The sequence below is a fragment of the Ambystoma mexicanum genome, chromosome 11 (genome assembly GCF_040938575.1).
Source record: "Ambystoma mexicanum isolate Mex_15411 chromosome 11, UKY_AmexF1_1, whole genome shotgun sequence".
Taxonomy (NCBI): Eukaryota; Metazoa; Chordata; class Amphibia; order Caudata; family Ambystomatidae; genus Ambystoma; species Ambystoma mexicanum.
This window is the reverse complement of record NC_090934.1, coordinates 788,639,971-788,659,619: the sequence shown is the minus strand read 5'-3', so window position 1 is coordinate 788,659,619 and position 19,649 is coordinate 788,639,971.

Here is a 19,649-nt window from a genome sequence, read left to right as displayed (position 1 = left end):
ATTTGGGAATGTTAAGAAGCTGTTCCCATATTTGAAAGACAGCCAAACAAAAGAGGTGATGGCTGGAAAGTTTATAATTAAAATAAACCTCTGGCATTGCTCTGGGCAACCCCTCAGATCATCTTCTTCGCCTGCCAAGCCATTACAAAAGGGGAAAGGCCATATGAAAATCAGGCTTGGTGCCACCCCAAAAGGTGCAGTCCAGCCCGAACTGCTTGGTCACATCCCTTATGCACAAGACCACTAGCATCCCAAAACATGTTTCGACCTTGTTGGGCCACATCAGTGAGGAGTAGCTTGGGTCTGTAGGCCCAGCAGGCACAAATCTCACATCTAGGCATGCCTGTACCACTCAGTATGACTGCAGCAAAACAAAAGTGTGATGGCTGGAAGTTATAGAATGAATCCTAAACTCTGCCATTGCCCTGGGCAACTCTCCAGACCATCATTATTTGCCCTCCAAGCCATTACAAAAGGGGAAAGACCATATGCAACTCGACTTGGTCCCACCCCACTAGGGGCTGTTCAGCACCAATTGCTTGGTCACATCCCTTCTGCATGAGACCAAAAGCATCCCCAAACATGTTTCGGTCTCATTGGGCTTCATCAGTGGGAAGTAGCTTTGATCTCTAGGCCCACCAGGCACGCTACACACGTCTGGGTATACACATTGCATTTGGGGTGACTACAGCAAATCAAAAGAGGTGCTGGGTGGAAGGTTTAGAATTAATCTTAACCTCTGGCATTGCTCTGGGAAGCCCTCCAGACCATTGTTCTTCTTCGTCACCATCGACCCAAGCCATTAAAAAAGAGGAAAGACCAGATGCAAATCAGACTTGGTCACACCCCAAAAGGGGCAGTCAAGCCCAAACTGCTTGGTCACATCCTTATGCACGAAAGCACAAGCATCCTCAAACATGTTTCAGCCTTATAGGGCCTTATTAGTGAGGAGGCCGAAACATGTGCTTGTGTTTCTGCGCAGAGGGAACCTGGCCTAGGTGTTCCAGCTGGGCTGCTTAGTGGCGGCACCTGAATGATTTGCATATGGCAGGACCTCTTTTGCAATGGCACAGCGGGCTAAAAAACAGGGGTGTGGAAGTTTGCCCAGAGCAGTGCTAGTGGTTCATATTTTATTATTTTTTTATTCTTGTGTTTAATCATTTTAGATTTAGTTTCCTTGATGAATCACAGTTCGTATTTTTCTACTTAAGTCACCACTTATAGGGAGGAAAAGGTGGTATCTGCAATCTTCGATAGCGGAAGTCATGCCAAGTATTGATGTACTGTTCCAAAGTCACCGTGTTCTGTTGGAAGGGTACAGATTGCAGATTATGCAGAGCCCATTGGAGTCGATAAGTCTTTCGTCTTTTTAAGGGCCAAATCCAGGAGTTTAGCAGATGCCATAGACCATCTCACGCATTCCCGCGCATAGGCGGCGCCAACAGGTTTCTTCGTCTATAGCAGATGGATATGGGGTAAGTGGTGACAAGTACGCCTCTCCTTACTCATTTGAGGACATGTCATGAGTAGGTGCCTTACGGTTTCTGGTTCTTCTGACAGACATTTGAGGATGCCATATGTCTGACGGCCTAGACTTCCCTGGTATGTAGTAAGTTTAAATGGGCTCTCATGAAGAGTTTTCTCAATGTTTTTTTCTGGGAATTCTTCACAGTACTTCAGGGGTGGTTATAATCTGTTGTACATGGGTGGGAGGTGTTGTAGCAGCTTGTTGGCGGCGGCCTTGTCATTTGTCGTGATCTAGTCCTGCAGCTCGATCTTAGTTTTTGCTCTTAGAGGAGTGGTGATAAGGAGCTCTTCGGTACAGGCTATATACTGTAGTTTTTCTTAGAGGTTTTTTACCCAGGCGTTGAGCGGCTTACAGCCACCATTTTAATTTCGCCCACCACCACCTGGTATACTGGGAGCGTATCTGTTTGCAGAATCTTTCTGTAGAGTTGCATAGCACTCTGTTCAACCACAGCTGCCATAGACATTGGGCCCAGCTCTCGATGAATTGCTGCCATTGGAGTTGACTTCGGGAGCCCCAGAACCGACTTCCACAGAAAACCTTCCATTTGTAGCCAGATTGAAATGGGCATGCTTAGGGAGGCGTTCATTCCGTATGTCAGTGTTGGGATGACTTTAGATTTGTAGAATTGTATGGCCGGAATTAGTGAGTATTTGGTGAATTGTTTGTCTACTTCTCTGGTTTGGGCCATGAGATTTCTTATTTTGTCCCATAGAGATTTCTGCATGGAGGTTTCTTTCAGCGAGCTGTCGATTCATATGCCCAGATATTTGTATTCTTTGACAACTTTGATCTTGATGTTGTCCAGAAACCAGGCAGGCTGTTCTTTGTTTTTTCCTTCATTGCCTTGTGGGGTTTTTATGAAAAGCAGCACTTTACTCTTTGACTTGTTGATTTCGAGGTTTTTATTTTTCATGTTGCTCGTGAGGTTCGTTAGCTGGTGCTGGAGCCCAATTTTAGTCTGGTCCAGTAGGATCAGGTCGTCTGCGTACTTTCGTCTTGATACGTTGACCTTGCCTACTGTGGGAGGGAAGGATCTGATTTTGTTCTCTGAAGTTTGAAAATCTCCCAAGAAGGCGATGAATAATGCCAGGGCAAGCGGACAGCCTTGCTTGACCCCGCACTCCGAATGAATAATATCTGAGAGCAGTCCTTGTTGACTTAGACGGACACGCATAGATGTTTTTGTGTGCAGTGCTATTATTGGCTCGAGTATTGCTGGAGGGCATTCCCATGTTTTTAACTTGGACCACAGTTTACTGCGGTCAAACTTATCAAAGGCCTGCAATAGATCAACGAGTGCTAGATATACTGTTGGTGCGCCTGACTTCACCTTTGATTTTATTATATTCAGGAGCAGAAGGTTGACAGCTGTGCTTGCTTCCTTTAGGAATCCAGTCTGGAATAAGTCGGCACTCAGAGATCTTCTTGCCCATTTCTGGAAGTGCGAGAGCAGAAGAGTTGCGAAAATTTTTCCAATGATGTCGAGGAGTGCTATAGGCCTGTAGTTGGCCGAATTTTCTCTGCATCCTTTTTTGTATATGGGGACGACAACAGCTTCTGTCCATGATGTCGGGATTAACTTGGATTTTTCACATTGGTCAAAGATTTGGCTGATTACTGATGCCCACTCTTCTGGGTACCTTTTAGGTCAATGTTCGTGAGGCCATCCGGGCCTGGGGCTCTCAAGGTCTTAAGTTTTGATATAGCTCTTAAGATGTCACATTTATCCATCAAAGAGACCCAGGCTGTCTGGCTAGAGTGGATAGGGGCCTTTACCGATAGTGGCAGGGGTCTGAACAGATCTGTGAAGTAGCTGATCCAGTTAGATTCGGAAACAGAGTTTGAGATGGAGTTGCTTTCTGCGCTTGACATTTTTGAGAAGATTCCAGAAATCTCTCGATTTTTTGGTTGCCAGGGTTTTCACCATTGCTTCGGCGTCATTCTGATACAGCGTCGTGTATGAGTATGTTAACCATGCTACTTCTGTTTGCTGGGCCAGTGCGATTCTTTTCATATTTCTCAATTGTCGGCGCTGGAGAACGACCTTTAGGTCAAAAGTGTGTTTATTAGGGTTTCTCTCAGTTTTCCATCAATCGTATTTCCACCTATGAGACCTATGTTTTCAGTTTTTTTTATGTAGGTCTGGCAGGTGAGTAACGTTTGATCATTGCCAGGGTTGGCCTATTTGGTGTTGTCCCTTCTTTGCTTTGGTGAGGGTGCTCGCTTAGTTGTCTTTTTTCGGCTTTTTCCCTTTTAGCCTTGTTCGAAGTTAGCTTTCGTTGGGCTGGTGAGTCAAGTTTGTTGTTTTGAATTGAGTTTGAATCATGCCGTGTGGCAAGTTCTACAGTGGAGAGTGGATTATGCTAATTGTCATTGTGTCCCAGTTTATTCTGTGCGTCATGACGTTCTTCCGATGGTTCCCAGTGTTATGACAAGTTCATCAGTTCGCTAATGGATTGGAATTCTTCTATTATTCTGGGTGACCGCACTAGTTTCAGGGGGATTTCCAATGCCATAGTTGACCTGTTTGGGTTTTCCTCCGTACTTCCTGTTTTGATTGACGATACGCCATGTCTCTGTTCAAGCACGAGGTGCGGCGGGTTTTCACCAATTTGTTTCACTTCCTTAGTGTCTTCAGAGTGCTTCCTTTGGTGTTGTCTATTATTAGTCTGTTGCTGCTCTTGAGCCTCTATTGCTGGCAGCCTCTTTACTGGGACAGGGGGTTTTGATGCAGTTATCCGTGTGCTTGTTTTAGTGAAGATAGGAGCCAGTTCCCACTGTGTGAATTCAGAGGAAGTTTGAGTGCCCTTTGTGGTCGAAGCGGGTGAATTTCGTACCGTTTTATTTTTTTTGTTTAACTTTTCTTCCAGTGTAGAGATTTTGGATTCAAGCTGGGTATGGTGCTTGTTGGTTTTGGATTCGAGGGCCGTCAAGTAGCCTTCGATGAGGATCAGTTTGGAGGTCATTGTGGCTATCATTGAGGTGTTATCTTTTAGGGAGTCATTGATAGCCTTGTATAGTTTTCCAAAGGGGGCTAGTGCAATGGTTACTGCTGACATTAGTGAGAGTAGATCCCTTTTTTTGTTGGGGGAGTCCTTTTGGACAGACGACAGAATTTCGCAGAGTCGTCTGTTTATAACCGGAGTATGCATCTACGTTAAACCCGGGTGCTGATGTCGGTCCAGGAATGGTCTCTCTGGTGAGGTAATGGGCTTGTGTTGTTGTCTGGCCGGTGACTTGATTGCCTGTGGAGCCCCCGCTTCAGGGGGTTGGACCCCTGGGTGTCCTCGGTCCCCCCCTTGTATGTGAGGTTTGGTCCACGGCAGACGTTCTTCTGTGGGTTCTCAAACTTTTGGCATTGTAGCTTGGGTGGTTAGTGGTGCCATGGCTCCTTTCCAAGAGTTTGCGTCTGTGCTTAGACAAGGAGGTGCATGGTCAGCTGCATCTTCAATATTCAGTTCTGAGGTGGGGTTTAAGCAGGGATGTTTTGACGAGATCTTCTCAGAAAGTATAGCTGATTGCTCTACTTGGGGACTGTTTACAGATCCTGAGTTTGATCTTGGGTTTTTTGCAGTGCCCATTCTTGATTGGGCCTACATGGGCTTTCACATACGTCTGTTTTGCATGATTTGTTCATGGGGGGAGTCTCTTGGATAGCCTCTAGGATCTCCACATCTGACAATTCTGTGTCCCTATCAAATTTCCATTTATGCTGTTTGATGAAGTATTCCTTTAGGGAGGATGAAATTATCAGTGTAGAGAGGCATTGATTTCCTCCCGTAGGTTTCGAGCCCCCCTTGTGATGTTTTTTGGTGTAAATTCTATTTGTTGTTGATTTTGATGGTTTCTGGTTTGCTTTTGAGTAGATTCCCTTTGAATTTGGGTTCACCAAGTCTTTCCTGATTTTTCTATTCCTTTTTTCCACAGACTGTAAGTTTGGAGTCCGGGTTGGAAGTGAGCAGTTGCACGTAGACTTTGTCAGCTCTCCATCACTTTCCTGGCTCACTTCTGTGGCGTGGTGGTCGACCTGCTTGTCCAGATTTGTCTTAAAGACCTCATCTTCTGGATTGAGTGATTCCTCTAATATGGATTCTTTTGTTGGTCCTGAATCCATAGAGTCTGTGGAGTCAATCCTTATTGACGGGTCTGAAATAACTTTTTGTGAGTTATTGGTAGGGGCTAGCTGTGGCCCACTGTGAAGCTGTGCTGTTGTCACGTGTACAGAAGAAAACTTGTTGTTTAGTGGGGGCCTTGTTGGATCACACATATCCGCACTAGAAGGATATGGCCCCTGCTGTTGGGTCTCTGTTGTCTGTGTTTCCTCAATTGTTTTGGGTCACCCCACCCTGTCAGGCTCCCACCGAGTACGCTCTCCGACATCCTCAGGTGGGGTGCCACACGCCATTGCGGTAGACGGGCCGGGGGCCGAAATATGGAGCAGCGCGGGCAAATCCAGCCGGGTGTCGGTCTTGGTTTCAGCTAGCGTGGGTTTTAGTGGCCCCCGGCAGGAGCCTGATGATGCCTTGGAGGGAGAGTGCTCGGCACTCCCAGCAACAGCAGCGGGTGGCGACGCCAGAGGCTGGTCTGTGAGCGCCACCATGGCCAGCGCCGAGTCCAGGGATGGAAAGAGCTTGGCACCGCCATGGGAAGAGGAGGACGTGACAGTGTGTGATGTGGGTGTCTCACCCCTTTCCAACCGGGCTTTGGCTGCAGTTTTACTGCTTCTCAGACAGCGTTTCCCTAACTCAGCTTCTGTCCTTGGGTGCTGGTCGGCGCTCAGAGAGGGAGAAATAAGAGCCATCCTCAGTAGACTTGGTGCAGGGCTGGTAAGGCTGATTGGGTGGCTGTTCCTCAGGCCACAGGTTAGCGTGAGGCTTCCCCAGGAGTGTGCTCCAGTGAAAGGGAGTGGCTGCTTAACGCTTCTCGCGGACTACGGACACCAGACACACTGCTCGGTGTAGATGAAGGCTGGAGAGGCGGATCAGTGAAATAGAAAGCGGACCGGTGCAGAGAGCAGGTATTTATTCAGAACCTTACGCCCATCACTTTTTTGCCCATATTTGGAAGAAGCACATAAGATCTAGTCTGTCCCTGGTTTGATGCTTTCAGGCACAGATTTTTTCAGTTTGATTTATTGGGACCAACTACAATATCTTCTGAACAGATAACACCATCTACACAAATAGATCTGTCCATGCACTTGATGAAACCTCCCTTAGAGAACAAATGTGATCAGCAATTAGACACCTACATTGGTTGCCAGTTGAGCAAAGAGTAATTTGAAGATCCCTTTTGAAACCTATCAGGCCTTCTAAGACTATCTGAAAATCCGCACATTGTGGTAGCTAGGGCATGGAAGAGCCCCAGTGGTGCCCCCTGACTGTGGATCAAAATGCCCTTTCAATTAAATCCATTGATAACAATTAGTGCTTCAGAAAACATTGTGAAGACTTGGCAATTTGAAATACTTTTTCAAGTTGAACAGTTTTTTCTCTCAGAGAGCCAAGTGCTGTATATATAAATTGACATAACATGATATAACTTTAATGATCGCGTTCTTTGGAAAATGTTTTAACCTAGTGAGGCCCAATCCCTATGCTCTGGCCACTGTCTTTTGTTGGACAATTCATCACATGGCCCTGGTTTTTCTTTTCCGCGGGAAAACTATGTCACAAAATGCACATCCGTCCTGTATAATAATTAACATCATTTCACTCAAAAGATGTATTTAAGAGTTCTTTTTAATTACACACATTTTACAGAACACATTATCAGTGTTCCGCAACATTGTCAAAATAAGCTAACGTTTTTTATACAGTTCAACAATCATGTGAGAAAAGAGTAGAGAGAAACAAACAAACTTTTCAATATAAAAGTAAGCTTATTTGTTCTGCGAGACACTAAGTAACAATTATGCAATAAATATTCATTTTGGCAAAACTTAAATTATGTACATGAGAAACTGAACGTATTTAGAAATATATTGAAAGGATAAAGAAGGAAAGATCAGGAGATCAAAACAGTAAAAAGTAAATTAGAATTGTACGTGTAATTGTCTTGTCATGCACTTTTGATTAAGTTGCATATGGTTTGCGTAGCTGTGCTCATTATGTAAATGGTTGAGTGGTTTTATTTTATAATAAATCATATTTCATTAGAATGCCTGTTCTGCTTTCAGTTTTGGAGATTAGTTTTCATCGCTTGCTCATCGAAAATGAGTCGTTTCATCTGCTTACATTTCTCCTTTATTACTTACGTTTTTCCACCATATTGAAAACCTGCAAGTGACAATTAGCCAAGGCTGCATTTCTTTGCACTGATCGCCCAGTTTACTTCTACTGTTTGTGCATTCAGAAATACCCAAATGGAACATAGTTGTATTCTCTTTACTCTGAACAAGTAGAAGCACTAATTTCACGGATGCAATGTTCAATTCAACCATCAAACCTCCGTTTGCCATCTGATGAATTGCATGCAGCAGGATTTCTAGTTTACTAAATGGCTAATGATGTCTCGGAAATGTAGGGTGTGTTGCCATTAAAAGCGTTACCCGGATCTGACTGACGTTTTCCCATGGCCGTTTACCTATACATGAGCTCAGGCATCATCACAACGATCAGAAACAGTGATGCCTTAAACTCTGGACTGGTAGCAACTTTGGCACCCACTTAGAGGCGGATGGATGTAGCCACAGGCCGTGAGGCAATGGGCAGCACATGCAACAAGGTATTTTCAAGAGCAAGTCTTACCTGTCCTCGTCCTGATGATCTTCCTGTTAGGGCTTGACCTGGTACTTCCGGTCCTTCCTCATCCTCATCACGACAAACAGTAGGAGTAGCTGCAACCAGGCTTCAGAAGGACAAGGATCCTAGCTCCGCTCCCCAAGACCAGACCCACGGTTCTAGGCTTAAGGAATAGAGGCAGGAACCAAAAAACGGGTTCAAGGCAGAAGAAAACCTTGCAGGAGAATTATAGTCCAGTGTGTTAGTGTTGTAGCTCCAGGCCGCCCACTCACACACGCACACGCACCTACAGCGAATGAGACACAGACACGTCCCAATGCTTCAGGGTTCCAGCGGCTAATAATTGCCTTCAGGTTCCGTTTTATTTACCCGCATGCGCGAGCCGGAACGAGGCAAGTGCATGCATACAAACATGCGTTTCACGACGCAACACCATGGACATACAACCTCTGCAGATCAAACAAGGGAAAACATAACGGTCGAGCGAGTAAAACATTGAAAGTGCAACTGAGACGCAGCTGGCTCTGGTTTCTGTCACCTTAAATAGCATAGAAACAGGAAACACCCAGCCCCAGGACTTGCTCTTGCTTTGCCCCATTCACTTTGGTGGATATGGGTAAAGACATATATAATGGGGTGGCCATGTTGTGCATGAGTCATAAGACCTTTGGAAGCTGGGAGAAGTGTTCAGGAGAGGAGAAATAACAGATAATTCCAGCAGAACGCAAGGTCCATCAGATACTTTGTTAGGCAATGACTTTGTAGTTGGTGCTTGTTTCCCTGTAGTGTATCTTGCATGGGAAAACTCTCAGGGCGTTTTGTCCCGGTATGTTTTGAGGGCATCTTTTGTTTCAGCAATCTTGCCCGCCAGCAGTCCAGACTCGGAATGTAATATCGGCGTTCCTTGCGCGGCTCAGCACCGTGACATGTATCCCTAGACACAGGTCTCACTCCACCAGCTCAGAGAGAATGATAATAGGATTGAAATGACACAGCCAACACAGCCTGTGGATGGCTGGCTGATTGCCCTATTCGGAAGGAGAGGGTCACAAGAGGCAGAGAAGGTCTGCATGTGCAATGCCCTTATAGCCTTGCAGAAGGCAGAATTTCTTCTTTGAGACCTGACTCGCACAGTAGAGCATGCAACCTGCCCAAGCTAGTCCTGTACTATCCTTTACCACCCTCACTACAGAACTTGCCATTAAGCAATAATGCACCTAGCAATGGGTGCTTTTTCCCAGCACACTGCACTATAGGAGCCAGATTCATAGCTCTCAACTCATACGTTTTTGGCGGGTGTCACCCGCCTTGTAAAGGGCTGACTCACCCGAAAAGCCTCCTGCACGCCCATTAATTCCAATGGGCGTCTCACCCGCCAAAAAAAAAATCGGGTGATTTCACCCGCCTTTGCAACACAAATGGTTGAGAGCTATGCAGATGACATCATACAGTAATATACTTGCTTTCCATTGACCACATGCTATTATTTAAACTTATCTTTGGCATCCATCTTGTGTTCAGTGCATTTTATTCAGTATCAAGCTTGTCACTAGACTGGGTTGAAGTCGTATACTGAGACGGCACATGTACACTTGTAGAGATGTGGGAGCCATTCAACACAAATTAATCTCAGTTTCGTTTAGACCATGGTGAGGGACTGCAGCCCGGATCTGAGTATTACGTAACAGACCTGCAGCATTGGAATTGATGGGTTAAAGTTGAATTTACGTGTTTTAAACCAAATGCCACAATGTTAAACTGTCTTCAGCATAATCATAGTGGTGTTTGTTGCTAGTTTCATTAGTGCCATCGCTGCACCCGCTCACTTCCACATATTGACTCTAGACTAGTTTGTAGTTGTGCGATGTGCTGTCGCTGGTCGACTAATTTGGAAAGGGTGGAGACACTTGAGATAAAACAAACTTGAAGATCATCAAAAGCTCAGCAGATGTGTGCATCAGTTGTGCCAAGTGCACATAAAAGGGGGCACCTGCAGCAAGCTCATCAGGACTGATCCAGATATACGCTGGGCCTTGGATTCATCACTTCAAGCTTGTATACGTGTATGTAATTCTACAGCACACCTCCTTAGCCATCACACATCAGCCTCTGCCTTACGATGCTCTGCTCTTGAAACCATCTTCCTTTGGTTTGTTCAAACTCTTACTATTCTGTATTGCCTAATGTTCCCTACAACTTGAGAACTCATTTTAACTGTATACTTAGTAATGCAAGATCATTGGCCAAAAATGCCCTAGAATTCTACCTTTTAGACATCATGTCAACTTCAGTGCGGTTACTGATTCAGGGATAGGTGATGCCTGTGACCTCTTTTATCACATGAGCCATAACCCAAAAGTTGAGGCCTAAGTTCAGCGAGCTCAATGTTACTGGTCCCTTGCTCCCTCCCATAAAACCCCTTTCACCTTGGCTTGTACTATCACACAGAGTCTCACAGTGCACTCTGTGCTGGTTCACAGAGCTCAAGGCTACTTTGGCATGTTTGCAGACTCAATAACTTTCTCTGACCTATTGCGTTTGCTAAACAAAAGGGATAATGGTCAGCCGTGGGTCCCGAGCCTTCTGGGCCTAGAGACCTAAGCTGCTTCTCACTGATGGCACCAATGAGGCCGAAACATGTCTGTTGATGCTTGTGGTATTGTGCAGAAGTGATGTGACCTAGCGGTTTGGGCTGGAATGCCCCTTTTGGGGTGGGACCAAGCCTGACTTGCACATGGTCTTCCCCGTTCTGTAATGCTTCGGCAGGCTGAAGAATGGTGGTTCAGATGGTTTCCCAGAGAATTGCCAGAGGTTAGGATTGATTCAAAACCTTCCAGCCATCACCTCCTTTGTTGTGATATTGCCTTTGCTAGCAGTTACTTAATTGTCAGTGGTATTTTTAAATCTGTCGGTAGGGTACTAACTTCACAATTGTCCACTAAGGGCTTGTTAAAGGGCTGATACTAAAGTTGATGCCAGGGGGAGATTAACACCAGGTGTAAATGTGTGACGTTACTTTAGGAGCAGTCAGAGGGGGAGAGGTGAGAGAATTGAAGTACAGGGCACATGGGTGGTGGGGGTGGAGCAGGATAACAAGAGACAAATGCATATAGCACTTCTTCAGCCATGCTGTAATTAAATAATAAAACACAAGCATGTTTCTCAATGTCTTGCTGGCTAGGGGTTGTGGGGGTGGACCATAACATGGAGCACTGAAAAACAGTGTCCCTGGACCAACAGCCTGGGTGCATGAGACAAATAACGTCTTTGTACTGTAGGTCCAAACAGCATCTCCTACAAGGGTTTCCCCACATGTCACATTTGACCAAATCACTCTCCTTTTAAACCACCATTCGTATCATTTCAATTGCACAATAACAGTTTCTATCTTGTAATTCAATTGACTGTACTTGTTTTTGATGTTGAAACATCAACTGACAAATTAGAAACTTCGACGTGGTCCAAGGTCAGCTGACTTGGACAACTGGGCTCTGGGTGATTAACTGAAGTTGGCCATGAACTGCACTAGCCTGTCCTAGGTCTAATTGCATGCTTCAATGCTGCATACTCACAAGTACTAATAGATATGGCACACATTCACTGGTGCTATTTTATGGCACTCAATTTCCGCTCTCAGGATTCAGGGAAGTAGTGGTAAGAGGGGGAGGAACAGATTGAGAAAATGATTATTAAGAGGGTTAGAAATTTGACCTAGGTGGAAGTTGGGCCATAAAACCGATAGCATACTAAGGTGTAAACAATCCTACTCGTTTCCAGAATACATGTTACATCAATTACCATTCTAACATGGTCCCTGGATCAGACCTAGAAAACAAACATAAACAATGAGCTAGCCAATTAAGGGCATGAATGGGATTCTAAAGACTTGGAGCTAGCAGGAAGAAGTTGCGTCATGGCAACATTTTTCCCTTGACTTTTCTTGATTTGCATTCCAACCTCTTTTGGATTATTTTGGTTTTTGCTTCTTGGAATTCAGGTGCTTTCTTCATACCTCTCTCACCTGTTCTGGGTCCAACCTTTGACGCGCTTTCTATGTCACTCCTCTAACCTCTCTGAATACTTTCATGTTTTTCCCTTCTCAGCCTTTCTTCTTCCATATTGCCTGTCTGGTTATTCTCGCTCCACCTCTACTTTTTCGCTCTCAGGTGCTGACTGTCCTGGTCCTATCTAGCGATGATGTCCAGGTTGGAATGTCCCAGACGTCTGGAAGGACCTTATGTGAATATATCACTTGTGGTTTACATATGTGTATATACATTATCAACATTCATGTCTGTAATTCACTTCTTCATACTTATACATGCAATATTTCACAAAAGCTTTGTTTTGTATAAAAATAAGTATTTATTCATCACAGAAATAGGCTTTCCTGGGATGTCCAATGCATTTCGGTCCTAAGGACCATTTTCAGAGACAGGAATAATCAAAATACATTAGGTGAGTAGTTTGTTACACAGGATATTGTTTTCATATCTATCATGTCAGTTGGTACCATAATTACCTCCCTATATGGTCTTCACTTAATACTTATGTGAGAGCTTAATTTCTTCCTGTCAGGCTGTAGAAAACATTTCCTTTTTTTGTACCTCTTTCTTTGGCCTAGGGTCCTGGTGCTCCTACCCCCAAGGTCCCTGTGACAATCTCCAACCATTGGCACTGGTGCACTGTCCCCACACTTTCTGGTCCTCCAAGCTGACTAATTATTTGCTACTGTTCACCTTTCTGCACCCTCAGCTCTCCTATGGTGAGCCTTAAACCCTGATTTTCCTTGTCTCATTTGTTTCCTGTTCCTCTGGGTATAGTGTGCATTTGTTTAGTACGGTGTTCCCTGAGACTTCAAGGTACTTTCCTGTTCTTTTCTCCTAGAGTGTAGGTCTTTTCTTCTAGACTATAGGGGCAAGTAGTTGTCAGCACGGTGCCACGGCTGCACACTCACTCCTGTGTACGTTCTTTAGATCCCTTCCCCATATCCATGTCTTTGCACGTTCACGCTGACAACTGATGTATGTTCCTTTGCGTTTGCCAGGGTTTCTGTGAACAGCCTTCCCCAGGACAGTGATGGTTCAGGGTGTAGTAGGAAGAAAGGGTTTGGTGTCCAATTGGTTAGAAGCACCTTCAAGTTACGACACGAGTACACCACTGAGTAAATAATACAATAATAACACATGGAAAAAGTCAAGGGATTAATCAGAGCAATAAACAAGGCATCCACTCACTTGATGAGGCTCACACTAGGTTTTAGCCCTATTCCCTAATCGATCTTGAGTGCCACAGTAGGATTTTAGTCCCGGATCCACCACTGCTACAAAGAGCAATGAAACACGAACACCTATGTGCTTGAATATACTCTTTAGTCACACTCTCCATCCCCGCTCAGTGTGCTGGTGACCGTAGCCAGAGCATGAAGATTTGGATTCGTCCACCATCACTGAATAGCAAAGAGCCACCTAGTGGTGAACTGATAAACAGCATGTATTAATATTTTGTATTATTATTATTATTATTATTATTATTATTATTATTATTATTATTATTATTATTATTATTGTGATATGGTTTCATTGAGAAACCTTACACAACATTCAATCCAAATGTAAAATCTATTTTAAAACAATACATATAACAACATTGATTTTAAAATGCATATTAAAACAATTCAATTCATCACTTACAAATAAATGCACTCTAAACCCTCACATCATCCTTCAATTAGACATAGAATATGTTTAACTAATGAAGGTATATCTCTTAAACATTCTACGATTCCCCTCATAACTGCTAAAAGGGCCACAGAATAAGAGATGCAGGAGTTATTCACAAGTCTTGACCATATATTGTCCACAAATACAGCACCCAGAGAAGCCACAAATTGGACAACAAGAGACACTCTCATAGACGTTAAAGGTTCACATTTCAAAAGAAGGTGGAACACAGATTCTTTTTCATTTTACAAATTCGACCTGAGTAGCTCATCAACCTCATACGAGGACCAATAACCTCTAAAGTAGGATAGCAATTCAGTCTAAATTTGAGAAGACTGTTCCGGAATGAACAAGATGGAGCCTTTACTCTTTATAGTTGAGGAGAAAGGACTGGATGGCAACTTTCCATCCACTCAGCTAAATATAGAAATAGTGAAAGCTTTTTTAAGTGTTGCAAATACTCATTTCTATCCACTGCATGCAGTCTTTGATAATCAAAGTATGGTTCATCTCAGCTGTCCACAGAATTTATCGTAAATAATTCTCACATTCCAACAAGAACACAGTCAGAGCCGGAATAGGCCTTACCAATGCAGACTCTCTCAATTTATTAAAACCTTCAGGATGTGCACAATTATAAAACGTATGATATAAACATATTTTATGCCATTTATAATAAAGCCACACATTTGAGTCTAATTGCCTCTATTGGGATGTGAGGTGGGAGGTTTAAAACTTTCTGCCATATTTTCCCCTCACCTACACCCAGCCATCTTCTTATCATAGGGGAAGGAGTTCACAGCCAAACAAAATAGACTGTACCACTTTTGCTTGAAAATATTGTAGCACCTCCAGTAATAAATAAAAGTACACCTTTCGTCGAATAACCATAATCTGTGGAATACATGCCTCAACTTTAATATCTAACCTAAATTTCACATGTTGCAAGTGATCGAAAGGGGCAAACAAATAACCCAACTATATAATTTAGGGGGCCTTGGTAATACCTTTAACTGCAATCGACCATCTGAAGGTCCATTCTCAGTTAAAAAGGATTCAGTTAGCACAAGTCTTATCTTTTGCCCAATTGAAGTAACATCCTTGAATAGGGAGTCGTCCGCATAGGAAAGCTAACCCAAATCTAAAGTACCCATGCTTGGGGGGAACAGAGAGGCCTGCTTAAAAGCCAGGAGCAAATCTGAAATATATAAATTAAATCAACTGGGCGTGAGTACACTCCCTTTATTATCATTAATCTCTTGTAGAAGTACCTGATCGTTTACATTTGGAAATTTACTTAGTTGCTGGTTTTGTTCTGCCCACAAAACAAGATCTTTTAGGACAAAATTGATTTGTACATTTGAAACAGAGTCTATCAAAGAAATCGATTGATAATTAGCCAGAGAAGCCAGATTACCCTTTTTGTATATTGGAACAAATAGAGACAGGGACCAAGATGGGGGATATTCCATGTGGTTCAACACTTGACTAATGACACACCATAAAATCTCTGACCTTACCCCAGAGTTATTCTTTAGAATAAAGTTGGATAAGAAGTCAGAACTGAATGCCTTCGATAGTGTCAGCGTCCTAAGAGCCGCCTCTAAATTCTCTGTTTCAAAATTCAATTTCAAATGGAATTTCTGGAATGAGTGAGGAGCAACGCTTCTGATCCACCGAAGAAGGATAAAATAGATCCACATAAAATCTAATCCACTCTGACTCTAAAATACAATTCATTTGAACAAGTCTTTAATGTCTGTCCATATTATTGAAGACAGACAAGAACACCCTTGATTCTCTAGTTATCAGTTTTTGTATCATTTCCTGATTGTGGGCGTAATAGTATTGTAATTTCTAAGCTTTAAGCCAATTTGTGAGCTGTTGCCTTTCCTTTTTGCAGTCCTTCAATGCCCATGCTGAATCCCCCAATCAATTGAACCCATAATGCATGCTGCAACTTCCTCAGGAGATGCTTACCATTCCTGGTCTGTATGTCAAAGTGCACCTTACGCTGCACCAAGAATGGCATTTGGCACATGTGTGCACCAGAGTGTGCCTCTTCATTCCAACCTTGGAGCATATTTCCAAAGTTCCCTAGTGCACAATTGAATAAACAATCTCTTAAAGACCAAATATCCCAGTCATGGTCCACCTTAGCAAAAACGTTCACTAGTGGTTTATTTCCTGCTTTGTTGACACTAACTTTCTCACAAGCCATGGAAGAACCCAGACCCGGTGGAACATTTAGACTAAAAAATGAGGTCAAACAAGCATGACCGCTCAGATTGTCAATATCAACAAGTGAGACCACCGACTCCTGTAAAATATTAGAGACAAAACCAGAATCAATGGTTGACGAGGAGAAAGGACCCAACCATGTATGGAAGATAGGAATATTCCCTTTGATATTACCATTCAGTCTGCACATACCCTACATCTGCATAAATAAAGACCATCCAACACCTCTAGAGATCTTCCCTTTATCCTTAATATCCTGAGCATATTGAATGCTAGTTAACAAAGCCAAATATTCTATCTCCTTTTCCACAAACCAAGTGAAATCTCTAGCACAAAGGACATTAGCAGCTGACACATGAGAGGTCCACATTAATAATATGCGATCAAGTTCTGCACTGATCGATTTAACCTCCACAGTAGGAGATGACTCAAATCAACCCCAATTCTAAAAGGCACTTTCCCCGCCAAGATGACCCACCCAATCAGTGCTCACTTCCTCAATGGATATACAAAGATCAATTTTGAAAGCTATAAGAAGCCCCAAAAACGGTTGACCTCTTGCGCCCTTCTTTGCATTCTGGGAAAAAACTATAAAGCCATCCATACTACAGGGATCTAACAACCATGTTTCTTGAATAAATAAAAAATTATTAATTGTATGTTCAGAAAACATAGCAGTATTGATAATATTCTTAAAACCACAGGTATTCGAACTAAAAGGGAAACAAGTCAGGGCTTAAAAACGTGATCGTGGTCCAGACTAGACTGTGGGCAACCAGACCCAGTTCTCTTTTAATTCAGATCCACCCTTCGCATAAAGTAACTGACTGGACCCTGCGTATCCTGTTATGCCATTAGTATGCCAAACATTGTTGTCAGCCTTTGCGGGCTTGGTACCAGGCAAACTTATAGAGGGCACACTCTTAGGCAATGAGGGGACATTAATCTCCATATCATATCCCCCTCATAATAGAAAAAATCCTAAACTTTCAGTACAAGATTTCCAACTAATGCAGAATAAAAGAGAACAGTACATACATTAAAATATTTATCTTTGTCTAGCTCCACCCATCTTAAATCTGTCAAGGTAATCCAAGCCAGCAGGTAAATGCCATTAAACAAGGCCAAAATTCCAGCTCATTTCAATGGAGCCTACACTTCATCACACATTGTTTTAAAAAAAGCAGTCTTATACACTTTCTCAGAATCAAAACACAGCAAGTGGATACTCTTTAGAGATGCTTCATACACTCTTCCTACACCCTCCAGTGACTTCACTAACTGGTAAAGTAATTGCATTTACATATCACTTTTGTACTTTGTAAATTCTGAGGATGTAGAAAGGAAAGGTTAGAGGAAGGAAAAAGGTTAAACAGGTTCTCAGAGCATGTGAGCACTTTAAATCTTCCAATGAAGTCTAGATACAAACCATTCCCAGCAATATTAGTTTAAAACCAATGCATCACCTATGAGGGACAGTCAAAAGTCAATGGAACAGAAGAGTCTTCAGGGAGCCAGGACAGCCAAAGTCAACTGGAGCAAAGTCTATGGAGCTGATGCACTTCTTAGATAGTAAATGTTTTGGACAAAGTTAGAGAGTTTGTTGAAGGAAAATCACTATAGAGTCACAAGCTGTAACACTTGTGAAAGTTAGAGCTGATATCAACTCTAGCTACTGCACGTCTCAACTAAGAAGAGCAAGCTACAGACAATGAGGTAAGTACCCCAAAGTTAGAACAGTACCTTTGGTTAGAAGAAGAGGATCCAGCTGGCTCCTGTCTGGTTGCAGTGATGCAGATCCTGTGTTCCTGGGCCTCAGTCATGGGGACAAGAGGGAGGACACCTGGGGACTCTTGTGGCAGCAATTCGATGCTCGGCAGCAGTTACAGGCTCTTTTTGGATCAGCAGCACTTTGCGGTTTCAGCGCTCGGTAAACAGCATCACTGCAGATCTTGGACACTGGTTGGGCTTCCTTCACTCCTTGAGTCCTGCGCTCTGGTGAGGTGACTCAATCATTGGTTCATCCTGCTTTGGGAGGGTCCTCAGGTGACTCCTGGAGCTTTTGGCTGGCTTACAGACGTTGTACTCGACTAAGGATTTCTCGACCCCTGGCGTCGGGTTGTTCTTCCCAGTGGTCGACTCTCTCTTCAGTCCAAGAAGCCTCGCCTTTCAAGGAGGTTTCTCCCATTCATGCACAGCCTAGCTGTCACACAGCAGGCTGGCTGTCCTGCAAGGACAGCCAACCAGCCAATCAGGACTGGGTGCATTCAAGTTTCCACGGAGACAAAGGACAGGGGAGTGTCGGACACCTCCCTCACTTCCTGCCCTTCCAGACACACTGGAGCCAGCAGCGGGTTTCAATACTCAAGCCTGCCAAAGGCAAAACAAACAAAGAGCTCAAACCTGGGTTGGCGCGCAGAGTGAAACCCAAAAAAGACCTCACAAACATGAAATGGTGAAAAAGAAGACCGGGGCCATTTTGATACAATGGTCACCCATGGGTGCTATAATGCAGCTGAGGATTTAGCCTGCGGCAGAGAAGCACAATGCTAGAAAACGTATACCACTGCCACCAGTCATTTAAAGTAGTGAGGGTAACATAACAAATGTAACATGAGTAAGTAGGAAAAGGGGCTATTAAGTAACCCACCAGCACTCCACATAAAATGGTGTATGCTGGATCTACAAAGAGAAAAGGTAAGTAAGTCAATTTCACTTTACTATTCTTGGGAACAGTAGTTCGCCTATGAAAAGGTATTTAAACCTTATGAGAAATCTAAAGGATTTCTCTGGGACACTGCACTGAAAGTGCTGTGTGTCACCATACAAAAAGTAAATGCATTTGGAGTTTTCAATGATGAAACTACAGTAAAAGTGATCAAGGTGTCTGAACATAGTGTACACACCTCACATCATTTTTGCAAAGTAAATAACATTGTTTCAGATTAGGAGAAGACAAGAACAAATGGTTGTGTAAAAATGCCACATTTTAATTATTACCACATGATTTAATGCATATAAGTTTTTGATAAAAAGTCTTAACAGGTAACTTTTCAGTTAGGAAACAACATATCTGAGTGATACATGAATATTTGTCCAAGCCAATTTGCCTGGATCACAGTGCAAGCAAACATGCATACATTCTAGTAACAATCAAAGTGGAACATCTGAGCATGTAGAGAACGTGTATCAGAATACACACATTTGCAGTGTGAGTATTAACACTGGGAGGGGAAGTCGACACAACAGCGTTTCGGCCATTTAATAGCTGATGTTTTTGTGCTGTGGTTTAATTGGCCTTCATCAGGACGGGAAGAGACAATTGTGGTGAAAAGAGCCTGTTGCCCTCTGTCGAGAAATGAACAGAGATGTGTGTTTTAGAAGTGTGAGCTTATTCAGAAGATGATTATA